At 50.2% G+C, this 13,477-nt stretch overlaps 6 non-coding genes across 6 annotated transcripts; all 6 read left to right on the top strand.

Moving 5' to 3' along the window:
- Positions 1-4,053: 4,053 nt before the first annotated feature.
- TRNAN-GUU lies at positions 4,054-4,127 on the top strand. The gene has a single exon. It is a non-coding gene; the product is annotated as a tRNA-Asn (tRNA).
- A 797-nt stretch (positions 4,128-4,924) lies between these two features.
- Positions 4,925-4,997, top strand: TRNAV-CAC. Its single transcript has one exon. It is a non-coding gene; the product is annotated as a tRNA-Val (tRNA).
- Positions 4,998-7,740: 2,743 nt separating this feature from the next.
- On the top strand, positions 7,741-7,812 carry TRNAE-CUC. Its single transcript has one exon. It is a non-coding gene; the product is annotated as a tRNA-Glu (tRNA).
- Positions 7,813-9,881: 2,069 nt separating this feature from the next.
- On the top strand, positions 9,882-9,955 carry TRNAN-GUU. Its single transcript has one exon. It is a non-coding gene; the product is annotated as a tRNA-Asn (tRNA).
- A 1,054-nt stretch (positions 9,956-11,009) lies between these two features.
- TRNAN-GUU lies at positions 11,010-11,083 on the top strand. The gene has a single exon. It is a non-coding gene; the product is annotated as a tRNA-Asn (tRNA).
- A 22-nt stretch (positions 11,084-11,105) lies between these two features.
- TRNAS-GCU lies at positions 11,106-11,187 on the top strand. Its single transcript has one exon. It is a non-coding gene; the product is annotated as a tRNA-Ser (tRNA).
- The last annotated feature ends 2,290 nt before the right edge of the window (positions 11,188-13,477 follow it).

Raw genomic sequence — 13,477 nt, 5'->3', positions numbered from 1 at the left:
CGCGCCCTGCAGCATCAACTGTGCATGATGGGGTATGAGGGCAGAGTCTTGTCTACACTGCCTGGGTGCCATGTCCTTGGCTGTGCTGCTCCGCGTGGGCCACGCTCAGGGGTGACTCCTTCAGGGGGGCTGCTGGAGAGGAGAGGGTCGCAGGGGAGGCGAGGCCGGAGCAACGGCACATGTGCCCACAGAGAGGGCTCTGAGTGCCACCTCTGGCACCTGGGCCATAGGTTCGCCACCACTGTCCTAGCAGGTTTGACAGAGTCTCCATCCAACCAGCCTGCCTTGGAGCTTCCAAGAAGGCAGATGATGACCACAGGAATTGCAAGATACTTGGAGGGCGCAAAGCTGCCTATGATGCACTAAGCAGGGGGGGACAGGTAGGTGTCAGCCCTTCAAGTAGACTACAGTGGAACTGTAGGCCACGTCTCTGGAGCACAAGGGGTCAAGGGGTCCGGCCACTGAACAGCTTCAGGTGGCCTTCCCTTTGCGATGGTATTATCCATTCAGTCAAGTTGGACTCTGGGTGACTCTTGCACCGGGTCTCTCCACATATTCCAATCGTGCACATCTTTGAGTTTTTCTCAGCTGTGGGTGGTGTCAGCTTTGATGGTATCCAGCCACCGTATTCTTCAACAGTTTGGTTTCCTTTTGCCACTAACTCTTCCAAATGTAACTGCTTTTTCCAGTGAATACTCCTGCATGACCTACCCAGAAAGTAAGCCCTAGCTTGAGTTTCACGGATGGGCTTAATATAAGCCCCACCCCATAAATAAGCCTGGGGGTGAGGTGGGGTGGACGTGGCCAGCAGAAGTGGCGGCGAGCACATGGGGGCTGCTGGTGTCTGGCAGCAGTCGCAGCCCACCGGCCCCTTGGTGCAGCACAGGTAAATCCAGCGCAGAGGCAGGGGGGAAGCAGGCGATTCAGATACGCTGCACACTTTTTGAAGAAATGACAGGGACTGGAAACTTCATCTGCTTGAGTATGGGGCAGTTGGAAATGGAGGGATCTGCTCCATTTCCAACCAGCCCATTTTCAAGCAGACGACGGTTCCAGTTCCTGTCAACAGCAGTAGCAGAATCCCCATCCCCGGGACGGAGCAGTCTGCTACCAATGCTGTTTCCCCCTCTGAGCAATGAGGCTCCTTTAAGCCAGTGGCAAAGGTGGAGTTTGGGATGAGCAGCGGGGCGTAGCCCAGGCACGGCCCAGCAGCAGCAAAGCAACAACAGAATCCCTCCCCCCCCAGGGATGGCCTCGCTGGTACCAGCTGCATGCTACCGGTATTTACCGGTAACGCCAAGTACCCAGACCGAGCCGCGGAGCTGGAGAGTTTGCTCCATCACCACCTAGATGCCCTCACTTCCCCCAGGAATTCCTTTGCTTACCTGATTTTTCCAGTCCCACCACGTTCCTTCACCGGTGTGTGCCGTGGTGGTGGTGGTGGGAGGAAGTTCAATCAATCATTTCCAACTTCTCGCGAAAAAAAAAAGATCTTGCAAAGTTGGAAACGATTGATTGAACTTTTGTTTCCCTGCATGCGGCGGAGGAGGAGCCTGAAGGAGAAATGGGATGGGGGCTGGAAGTCAGGTAGGCAAAGGCATGCAATTCTTGGGAGAAGCGAGGGCATCATGGGGGCTGTGGTGTGGCAAGCTTTCTAGCTCCATGGCGGCAGAGAACGGTGTTGTGATTCCGTGCCAGCCTGTATTCCCAACAGCTGAGTCCGAGGAATCTGAGGAGAAGGAGGTGGAGGGAGGCTCTGATGAGTTTCAAGACTGACATGCCAGTGAGGAGCCTGGCCCCTCCAATCGTGTTCAGGATGAGATGCAGCTGTGTCGGGAGGATGAGTCAGACTCGGAGCATGCACAGCTGTCGGAAATGAGAGACGCCTGCAAACGAAGACTAGCTAGGAGAGTAAATCAAAAGAGGCAATGGGACGACTCTGGAGAAGGCACTGAGAAGCCATGCCTTGAGGACTGACTTACAAAAGGGGAATGTGTGGGCGGTGCTGGTTGCTGAAGGCAACCGTTGCAAAGTACTTCATGGGATCATGTTCTGTTAGTATTGCCGATGACTACTTCTCTGTTTTGCATTGCGTTTCGTGTGGACAGTTTCCTCCATTTGGATTGTGTTTTGCTGCTTTTGTTTCTGGACTATTTGGCAGGTTTGTTACCCATATAAAAAGGGGTTTGTTTTCTTCTGAGTCTCCAGCCTATTTTCTCAAAAGGGGTTTTGTCCTTGTGCCTTTAATAAGGACGGCCATAGGCTGGGACAGAACAAACGGTGACAGAGCAGCAAAGCAGGTGGCAAGATGCTGAAGCGGGCCCGTCTCTGTCCTGCAGCTGCCTAGGTCTGCCAGAGGGAAGGCTGACATCTACCAGCACTTACAATAAATGCGGCGGCATTCTGGCTGTGGTGGGGAAGGGGCAGCCGGCATGGGTGCTGACGGCAGGATGCCCGTTCACTTCAGCACCCGAGCCTCCGGCACCCCACCTACTGCTTTGGTTCTATGCTGCCTCTCAGGTGGGCTCGACCAGGCCAGGATGGCGACCTCCCCAGATACCCGGGGCAAAGGCCCCCTGCTCTGGCCCGAGTAGCATCACCCTGGCTGCTCCCCCCTTCCCGTTTCTGCCCAGCACGGCCACCCCAGGGCTGCAGGGGCTGGCTTGGCATGGGAAGGGCATGCGCCCCACCCACCTGCACCGGTACTTGGTCCACAACCATGCTCTCGCCGATGCATGGCGTCACCACCATGCACAGACACAGGCCCTGCCCCATCTCCGCCGCTCGTGGCCTGCTGGTACCAGTAAAAGTAAGCCCTCCCTGAAAGTAAGACCCAGTTAATAAATGAGTTATTAGAATAAGAAATAGAATATATTTGGGAAATGTAAGAATGTAACTATTGGAATAATATGTTTATTTTAGACATAACTATTATGTTATGAAACAAGGGAATTTAGAGATACCCGAAGTGTAAATAATATGTTTATTTAAGGCTAAATTGGATTATGGTAATTGTAAGTTAGTAAAGCTTAAAAACAGGATTTATATAGGTGAAATGTTATTGATAATTTTTTGGGATTGACTGAACTTTATTTAGAAACGTATTAATTTGAATATGTTATATTGCTTGAGGGAAATAGAGAGGGAAGCTTTAAAGGATTAACCTGAGCCATATATGTACGATTTTGTTTTTGGATGATTGATTATCCCATCACCACATTTCTCAGACACCTTGATGTAAAAACTAAAAAAACTAATAAAACTTATTCAAAAAAAAAAAGAAAAGAAAGTATGCCCTAGGGCAGGGGTAGGCAACCTCGGCTCTTTTATGACTCACGGACTTCAACTCCCAGAATTCCTGAGTCAGCATGGCTGACTCAGCATGGCTGACTCAGGAATTCTGGGAGTTGAAGTCCGTGAGTCATAAAAGAGCCGAGGTTGCCTACCCCTGCCCTAGTGCTTATTTCAGAGCCCAAAAGAAACTAAGACCGGGTCTTATTTTTGGGGAAACACGGTATGTGCTCCAGCCTTCCCTTTGTAAGGTGGCTGAGTGGGAAAAGTGCTGGCGTGCTCATGCCCTGTGCTCTGCATGCCTGGATTTGACTCCCACCCCCATGGGCAAGAATGGGGAACTCAGGAACTTATTTCTACCTTTTAATTCCTGCTGACAATGCAAGGTGAGATCAGCGTCCACCACCAAAAGGGTGGCTCTTTTTCTCCCATTGAGAACAGAATCCAGGATGAAAACTTCATCTGCTGATGCTGCCCGTATATCCTAGAAGGGCAAAAGGTGGAAGGAGGCATGCGCCAGCCGGGACTCGAACCCGGGTCACAAGATTGGGAACCCTGCATGATGCCCCTATACCACTGGCACAGCTGTTGAGATCCTGTCTCGAGAGAAGCAATAGTTATAGCCGGGCTTTCTCCTTTCCCATCTGATGGCGGGAGAAAGGAGCACACTGTGCCTTGTGACAGAGAGATCTTATTGCTGTCTACCAGCCCCAGCCACGGATGCTCGGGGGGGGGGGGAACAGAGGGGGAGGCCTATGCCAGGTCTCTGTGGCGCAAGGGGTTAGCGCGTCTGGCTGTTAACCAGAAGGATGGTGGTTCGAGCCCACCCAGGGACGGCCTGCTTGATGAGTTGAATGATAGATGAAGGTGATGGATTGTTTATCTATTGGGTTCTTCACCTTGGGGCTCCCGTTCCCAATCTGTCAATATTTTTTTCTGCCAGACTTAAACATTTAGCCCTCTGTCGTCTGGAGGGCACAAATCTCTAAGGTATGTTTCATCCTTTAACTCAGGGGGGAGAGTCAAACTCAATTTCATTGAGGGCTGCATCAGCATTGCAGTTGCCCTGGGGGGGGGCGGGGAGGAGGCCTACTGGGTGGGCGTGGATGGAGTGGGTGTGGCCTACTGGGTGGGCATGGCCAGCTCTACATCATTCGCGTCAAGGGTGCTTGTGGGGGCCTGAGCAGGAGTGGGACAGATCTGAGGGTCTCTGGCAGAAGGGGGTGGGACCAGGGCAAGCACCAAGGCAAGGTGCATTTCTTCATTCCCCACAAAGGGTGACACCTCCCCAGCTTGCACCCAGGGGCGGGGCTGACACAGCAGGGGCTGGTTCCTCACTGTTTCCAGACGGCCTTGTGGAGCTAAGACTGAATGTGTTTCAGCATAGATGGCCACCACAAAATTGTTCATTGGCTCCCGGCAGGCCTGGGCCAGGGCCAAGGCAGCAGGGGCCGTTCCCTCACTGTTTCCAGGATGGCTTTGCAGGCCACATGAAACCACTTTGCGGGCTGCATCCGGCCCCCAGGCCTTGTTTGACATGTCTGCTTTAACCCACCTTATTCTGGAAATAACAGTCTGCTGAATGGCCAGCCAAAGATATGGACATGCTAGTCGAGAGCTACCCATACCTCTGGTTTCTGTGGTGTAGTGGTTATCACATTTGCCTCACACGCAAAAGGTCCCTGGTTCGAAACCAGGCAGAAACACATCTTTTTCTCAGTGCCGCAGCCATTCCAAGCTCCGAGCAAGTGTGAGAAACAGCTCCCCCATAGAAAAAGACCAGGAAGCATCTCCCTTTCTTTTCTCCCTTATCCGAAAAGGGAACAAGTAAGCAGAGGATGCTTTGCAGCCATTGACCAAAGACTAGTTGTCCTGACCCAAAAACGAGCAAGAACAGAGGCTCTTAAGAGGTTTATGGCTTCACATTCTGCAACAGTAGAGAAAAGCTGCAATATTCCATTTCTAGTCTGTCCTGATCAACATCTAAAGTGGGTAACTTTCTAAAACAGGAGAGATTAAATCCATCACTTTCTGGAACAGGGCTTGGACATTTGCTATTTGACAAGCCTGATGGGCCATCCTTCTTGGCTCAGTGGCTCATGGGTTCCCTTCCCCACAGCAGACATGAAACTTCCACCTGTGAATTCCGGATTTGTAGCTGGGGATCCATCATCCATTCAGCCAAATGTTCCACCACACAGCCTTGATCCCAGCTAGGAGTACTTTAAAATCATTACGAGGTAGTTGACTGTAGAGACAATGAATGAGGATTGTGTCCATGTTTCTCTCTGTGTGTGTGTTTGCTCACTCACTCACTCATTTATTCTCGGAAACCAGCTTTGTTTTTTGTGACTAGAGGGTTCTTTCTGCGTAAAACTGTTGATTCAGCCACGTTGTAACTTTGCAGAAGGGGAAGAGGGAACTGTGCTAGGCAGGAATTGAACCTGGGATACAAGATTGGCAGTTTTGGCAAGATTGGCACAATCATACAGAGCTGGCTCAAGTATGCTTTGCTTTTGATGTACCAAGAACCGTTGAAGTAAAGACACAGATAGAGAAAGCTCGAACAGCATTCTTCAAAATGAAAAAGGTCTTCTGCAGTCACGGCATAAGCCTAAGACTGAAAATCAGGCTTGTCAGATGCTATATCTTTTCTATCCTGCTCTATGGAATAGAGAGCTGGTCTCTGACAGAAGGCCACCTGAAGAGACTAGAAGCATTTGAAATGTGGATTTACAGGCGGCTGTTATGTATAAGCTGGGTTGACAAGATCAGAAATGAGGAGGTAATAAACCGCCTGGGAAAGCCCAGGGAAATCAACAAAACAATTAAAAAATGAAAATTAGAATATTTCGGACATGTGATGCGACACCCAGAAAAATACAGCATACTCCATTTAATCCACCAGGGAAAGATGGAAGGCAAATGAGGTCCAGGCAGAAGAAGAACATCGTGGCTTCAAAATCTAAGGGACTGGTTTGGACAAAACTCGTGCGGCTGCTGATAAAAACAGGATCGCCAACATGATCGCCAACGTCCGATAACGGATATGGAAGAAGAAGATGAAGCAGGGAAATAACTACTTGGTAGTTAGCCCTGAGTTTGCTGACATCTGGGAAACTTTTCTGACACCTGAAATTTGGAGAGGAGCAGAGGAAGACTCCGTTTCCTCTGCCTGCCTTATTTCTCAGATCCCAAGCATCAGGATCCCGAGCTCCTATTATGCTCTCCTCCCTTTGCCTCTCTAGAGCCTGGGATCCCCAGTCATGCAATGGAGGGACGAAGGGGTTGGAATGTTGGAGCCTGCCTGCCCTCTTTCCAGCCATGGAAGATTGCATCCTGTCAGCATCCTGGGAGATGAGCACTGCAAGAGTCCCCCTCCCTCAATGTTCCCTTGAAAGTAGTGCCTCTGAGGCTGAATCACCCCCTGCCCTGCAGGTTGCCTGGTCATGGAAGAAGCCCCCCCCCCCACATGGGCCATGGCTTTGCCTGAGTTCAACAGCAGCACCGTTCCTCCTTCCTCACATGCAAAAGGTCAACGGGGCAAAAATATATATTTTTTTATCTCAGTGAATCCCAACAAAACTTCTTTCAAGAATAGTTAGCTGGGAAAAGAACTTTGAAAACCCTCAGATTTCATCTTCGTTGGACAATCACTTGGAATCCATCTGATCCAGCCTGGAAAAGCAGGTCCCAAAATCCCCCCATTCTGAGATCTAGCACATTTTGGGTGATGCTGGGGAGGGGGGGGTCTCCTCATGTCCCCCTTGTCAGCCCTCTTCTTTTTTGGATAGAGGATCCAGGCATCAGCTTTGGACCGATGGACCATTCCCTCTGGGACGTTGGAGGAAAGGTGTGTAAGCCTCTCATCCTCCAGGCCAGGGGCAGGCAATCTTGGCTCTTTTATGACTCGTGGACTTCAACTCCGAGAATTCCTGAGCCAGCCATGCTGAGGGGAAAGGGAGAGGTTTCCAAGCTGAGCCAGGCTGGCCCAGGAATTCTGGGAGTTGAAGTCCACGAGTCATGAGGAGGCCATAGTTCCCCCATGCTGGCTCAGGAATTCTGGGAGTTGAAGTCCATGAGTCATCAAAGAGCCAAGGTTGCCTGCCCCTGGACTAGGCCTCCAGTGCAGGGGATGCCAAGAGAGAGAGCTGCCAACTGCAGCTAGGTAGCTAGAAGATAAAGTATCTGGTGACCTTGCAAATGGTGGGAACTCTGAAAAACTTTCAAGGAAGCCACCCTCCCCATTGTCCCCCCCCCTTCTGCCTGAAAGCCTGGGTGAGCAGGACAGGGGCTCCTTCTCTGCAGCCCCCCAGCGGTGGGAGTGTCCAAGCAGAGAGAAAGTCTCCATGGAGGGGATGATCCTGCTCTACTGAAAACCTCTTTCTTGCAGTGAGAATTGATGCTCCTTCCAAGGAGAAGCTGGAGAGATGAGAACCAGCTCATCCTTCCCTGGTGGTCTAGTGGTCAGGATTTGGCGCTCTCACCGCCACGGCCCGGGTTCGATTCCCGGCCAGGGAAAGCTTTTTGTTCCCAAACCATCCATCATTCTGCAGCTGGAATTTTCAGGGAGGCTCATTTTCACAGCAAAATAGGCTGGAATTGGCCAGAAAATTGCCCTGCCTTTCCTTTCTCCCCCTTTTTTCTCCCCCCAATCCCACCCCACCCTCTGATCCTCTTAACAGGCTTGACAGAGTCTCTATCCAACCAGCCTGCCTTGGACCTTCAGAGAAGGCAGATGAGGACTGGAGGGATTGCAAGAGTCTAAGAGGGTGCTGTTGCGGTCCATTGGCTGCTAGCAGAGCTAGCAGCAGAGTCAGATCAGGAGGCGGTCAGGGAGCCTGGGTCAATTTTGGAGCCTTTGGAAGGCTCTGATGAAGAAGCAGAATCAGAGGCAGATCCAGAGCCAGGGTCGTCTGTCCGTGCCCAGACGGAGAAGCAGCTGTCTTCGGGGCCTGAGATGAATAAGGGGGAGGAACAGATGGGGCCTGTCCCAGATGCGTGTATGTGAGAGGAGGGGAGGGCAGGGGAGAGGAGAGGAGAGGAAGGCAAAAAGCCGGCTGTCAGGAAAAAGAAGACCTAGACTCGTTGTGGCGAACCTATGGTACAGGTGCCACAGGCGGCACACGGAGCCGTCCCTGTGGGCACATGCACCACCGCCCCAGAGGGAGGTGGGCCCAGGCTGCTCCCCTTTGCCTCTCCACATGCGCCTGTGCTCTTGCTCTCTCTTGGCCATGGGGGGGGCACGAAATCGCTCTGGAGACATAGATCCGGGTTGCAGAGATGATGTCCACCCAGTGTGCCACACCCACCCAGTACCCGGCAATACGTAAATGGGTTTTGGGTTGCAGTTTGGGCACTCAGTCTCTAAAAGGTTCTCTACCCCTGACCTAGACGCTAGCCAGGCCTTCCCTAGCTGGGAAATAAATACTAGGGATTTGGAACTGGCCTGTAGATGCAGACAACCATTCATTTTCCAGGACACATCAATCAAATTGGATTCCTTTGCCAGAACCAGGCTTGTCGGGAATACTTGCTCTGTCTTTGAAGTGCCAGCTGAGTCTCCCTGCCTGGAACTAATAGGGAGTGAATTTCCCTCGGCCGGTGTGAACAGGGACTTACTCCTTGGAAGGCTTTATATCTGGGCATCTCAAATGAACAGAGACGGTTCTTACCCCGTGTCAGAAGGGGAAAAGGCTTTCCTTTGGGACTACTTCTTTTCAGTTTCGTCTGCCGAGCATGAACAAAGATCGTTCTTGCCCTGTTTTAATAGAAGTGGTTTGTTTTACTCGCGAATAAGCGGTTTCTCGTTACTTGCGAAGGCTGGGTCAGAACACGTGCAAAGCGGCCTGTGGTCCACTTGGGGGAGACAGGTGAGTCTCAGCCCTTCATGTAGGCGGAAATGGAGCCATATCCCACTCCTCTGGAGCACAAGGGGCCAAGGGGTCAGGCCACTGAGCAGAAGGATGGGGGTGGTTTGAGTTCACCCAGGAGCACCTGCAGGTGCCCTTCCCTTGGCAATATGGCTGAGTGAGGAAACTGATGGGCAATTAATGCCCTGTACTCGATATAAAATGGATTCGAATCCCATCCCAGTGGGCACTTCTTCCAGCTGATAGTGATTCTGGGGCTTAGGCTGTGGTTATCCTCACAAGGGTTAAACAGCAGAGGAAAGCCCTGGGCCCAAGGGTGAGGAAATCCTGCAGCTATTTCTACATTTTGCTTCCTGCCGACAATGCAAGGTGATGGTCAGTGCTGGCCCTCCAGAACTTTCCTCTTTTCCTCCCATTGAAAACAGAATCCGGGATCAAAACTTCGTCTGGTGATGCTGCCTATATATCCTAGAAGGGCAAAAGGTGGAAGGAGACGTGCGCCAGCCTGGACTCGAACCCGGGTCGTATGATTGGGAACCGTGCATGATGCCCCTACACCACTGGCACAGCAGTTGAGATCCTGCTTCAAGAGAAGCAGTAGTTATAGCCGGGCTTTCTCCTTTCCCATCTGATGGCGGGAGAGAGGAGCACACTGTGCCTTGTGATCGAGGTATCTTATTGCTGTCTACCAGCCCCCGAGGGGGAGGCCTGTGCCAGGTCTCTGTGGCGCAAGGGGTTAACGCGTCTGGCTGTTAACCAGAAGGATGGTGGTTCGAGCCCACCCAGGGACGGCCTGCTTGATGGCGTGATTCAAAGATAAAGGCTCTTTATCTTTGAACCAGCTCTTCCTCTGGAGGCTTCAGTTCTCAATCCTTTTTCTCACTAAATATTCGGCCATCTTCCGCATATTTTTTACCTTCTAGAGGACAGACGGAAGAACAAGGCAGACTTGTTCACAATCAGTGAGTAAGGTGAAAGGGAGAGGAATCGCCCCGCGTGTCCTCAGCTGCTGCCTTGCAACAGAGAAGCGCTGGAGTGGCTCAAGGCAGCCTAGAGCGGTCCTCGGTGGGAGCTCTCCAGGGTCCTGAAACAGCTTCCTGTGGCAAAGATTATTAGGCCACCTTACTTGTAGGATGGCAAAAGGGAGGAGGAGGAGGAGGAGGAGGCGGAGGCGGAGGCGAGGAGGACAGGTGAAAATCACATCTGACTCACAACTTACAAAGTTACCATTAATGCCTCCTCAGTGTCTGGGCAGTTGCTTAAATCGTTTGCCTACCAAGTAAAATAGGCAGCTGGGTTGAGAAGCAGAAGCAATAAACATAGAGGATCTTTGGCACTCGAGGCCAAGAGATGTTAAACGCACAACACAACAAAACGTGGTTGATTGTACGGTTGCCAGCATGGAAAAAAACAAAAAGTGCTTGGACACAATTTTAACAAGCAGGCAACCATCTATTAGAAAACAATATTTTCCTTTGGTCTCTCCTTGTGTGGGGACTGAAGGCAGAGCCTGCAACTCTGGGGTAAAGGATGCTTCCGTTGCATCAATCTAGTGCAGGGGTAGGCAACCTTGGCTCTTTTATGACTCGTGGACTTCAACTCTCAGAATTCCTGAGCCAGCATGGCTCAGCTTGGAAACCTCTCCCTTTCCCCTCAGCATGGCTGACTCAGGAATTCTGGAAGTTGCAGTCAATGAGTCATAAAGAGCCAAGGTTTCCTACCCCTGATCTAGTGGTTTACAGTGTGACACTCCCCCTACAGCCCCATAGGGGATGGGGGGGGAAAGCCGGTCTGTTCTGCATCAGCTGCTACATCCAAGGGAGTCCAGAAAAGAGACCTCCACTTGTCTCTGTGGTGCAAGCGGTTAGCGCGTCTGGCTGTTAACCAGAAGGTTGGTGGTTCGAGCCCACCCAGGGACGGCTGTTGGTGCCCCGCCCCTTTGACGAGGTGGCCGAGTGGTGAAGGTGATGGACTGCTAATCCATTGTGCTCTGCATGCGTGGGTTCGAATCCCACCCTCGTTGGCACCTTTTCCTTCTGGTTGCAGGATTTGGGGTGAAAGGATCAGTCCTGCTGTGTACCTTGGGAGGGTGAAAAGCAGAGCAGCGTTGTTATTTTGACCTTGTTTGTGCTCTTTCTTCAGGGAAAGTATTATTCGTTGTTCTTATTTTTTTTATCCCTTTATCCTGCCAATCGAATCCATTATGGCCCCTATATTCTTGATTTGATGTCTGTGCATTCCAGACAAGCTGACCATTAGTCAGGGCACTTCTGTAGCCTTCTAGTGGTCTCACATATTCATATATAAATATAATCCTTTTGTATTTTCTTTCCCTCATTTTACTATGATTGGTCCTAAGCCTACCTCCTCTTTTCAATGTATGCAACATATTTAGTAGGGCAAGAAGGCCGTGGGACACCTGGAAGAAGCATTGGGGGCTAAGCACCAGGTGGGGTATTATTTCTCAATGCCCATCAAGCCAACTGTGAGGTAAGGCAACTCCCTGTCAGCCTCATCTCCTACTGTCAAGCTTGCCTCCCCACTGCCTATTCATGGTCTAATTAGGTAACACCTCGACTGTTTCTTGCAGAATGCAACTCTGCTACAACTGAAACATCACTAGTGTTTTTCTCCCAGCTTCAGCAACTTCATCTCTTACCAAGAAAATGAATCTGCTTCTGGGTTACACCATTCCAGATGCTGAGATCAGCATGAAGGCCAACTTCTCAAGAGCTGCGGTGGTGTAGTAGTTAGAATGCAGTACTGCAGGCCAATTCTGCCATTTTGGCAGTTCAACCGGCTTGCGTTTACCAAGGTTGCATCATCCTGCAGTCACGTGACAGGCAAAGTCAAGGGACAGCCAGATTTGCTTAACAAATGTGTGATTTAGTTAACAACTGTGTGATACACTGAACCACCATGGCCAAAAAAGGTCATAAAATTGGGTGTGGTCACTTGATGCCTCAACTTAACAATCGCATCACTTCAACGATGAATTTCCTGATCCAAATTCTTGTCTTAAGTTGAAGACGATCTGTACAGTTAGTCCTTGACGTACGACTGCAATTGAGCCCAAATTTGTGTTGCTGAGACATTTGTTAAGTGAAATTTACTCCATTTTACCATCTTTCTTGCCACAGTTGTTAGGTGAATCACTTTAGTTGTTAATAATAATAATAATAATAATAATAATAATAATAATAATAATAAGTGCCGCCTGTGCAAAGAAGCTGAAGAAACAGTGGACCACCTGGTAAGCTGTTGCAAGAAGATTGCAGACTGACTACAAGCAGTGGCATAACAAAGTAGCAACAATGGTGCATTGGAAGATCTGCAAAAAATATCATTTGCCTGTAAGCAAAAACTGGTGGGATCATAAAATAGAGAAAGTCATAGAAAATGATAAAATTAAACTGCTCTGGGACTTCAGAATTCAAACAGACAAGCACCTGCAACATAACACCCCAGACTTAACAATTGTCGATAAGAAAGACAAAAAAGTCTGGATAGTGGATGTGGCAGTGCCTGGAGACAGCAGAATAGAAGAGAAAGAACTGGAGAAGATAACAAAATACAAAGACCTACAAATAGAAATAGAAAGACTGTGGCAAAAGCAAGCAAGGGTAGTACAATAGTGATAGGCTCCTTGGGTGCAATCCCAAAACAACTGGAGCACCACTTGAACACCATTGGCATTGACAAATTCGCTATTAGTCAATAGCAAAAGGCAGCCTTATTAGGAACTGCTTCCATCCTGCGACGATACCTGTAATACCATCAAACATCCACATCTGCCTATCTCAGGTCCTGGGTAAGGACTCGATAGGTAGACAAAATGCCAAATCCAGTCTGAACATCTGGCTGACTGTGCGATGATCCATAATAATAATAAAGTTGGAAGGGAGCTTGGAGGTCATCTAGTCCAACCCCCTGCTCAGGCAGGAAACCCTATACCATTTCAGACAAATGGCTGTCCATTCTCTTCTTAAAAACTTCCAGTGTTGGAGCATGCGCCGCTTCTGGAGCCAGGTTGTTCCACTGGTTAATTGTTCTAACTGTCAGGAAGTTTCTCCTTAGTTCTAGGTTGCTTCTCTCCTTGATTAGTTTCCATCCGTTGCTTCTTGTCCTGCCTTCAGGCGCCTTGGAAAATAGCTTGACTCCCTCTTCTTTGTGGCAGCCCCTGAGATACGGAACACTGCTATCATGTCCCCCCCTCGTCCTTCTCTTCATTAAACTAGACCACAGGTCGGCAACCTGCAGCTCCGGAGCCGCATGCGGCTCTTTGAGCCTTCCCCTGTGGCTCCCAGCCTCCT

The sequence above is a fragment of the Crotalus tigris genome, unplaced genomic scaffold, assembly GCF_016545835.1.
Source record: "Crotalus tigris isolate CLP2741 ecotype Arizona unplaced genomic scaffold, ASM1654583v1 scf7180000024493.228813, whole genome shotgun sequence".
Lineage (NCBI taxonomy): Eukaryota > Metazoa > Chordata > Lepidosauria > Squamata > Viperidae > Crotalus > Crotalus tigris.
This window is presented reverse-complemented; position numbering and strand designations above follow the sequence as displayed.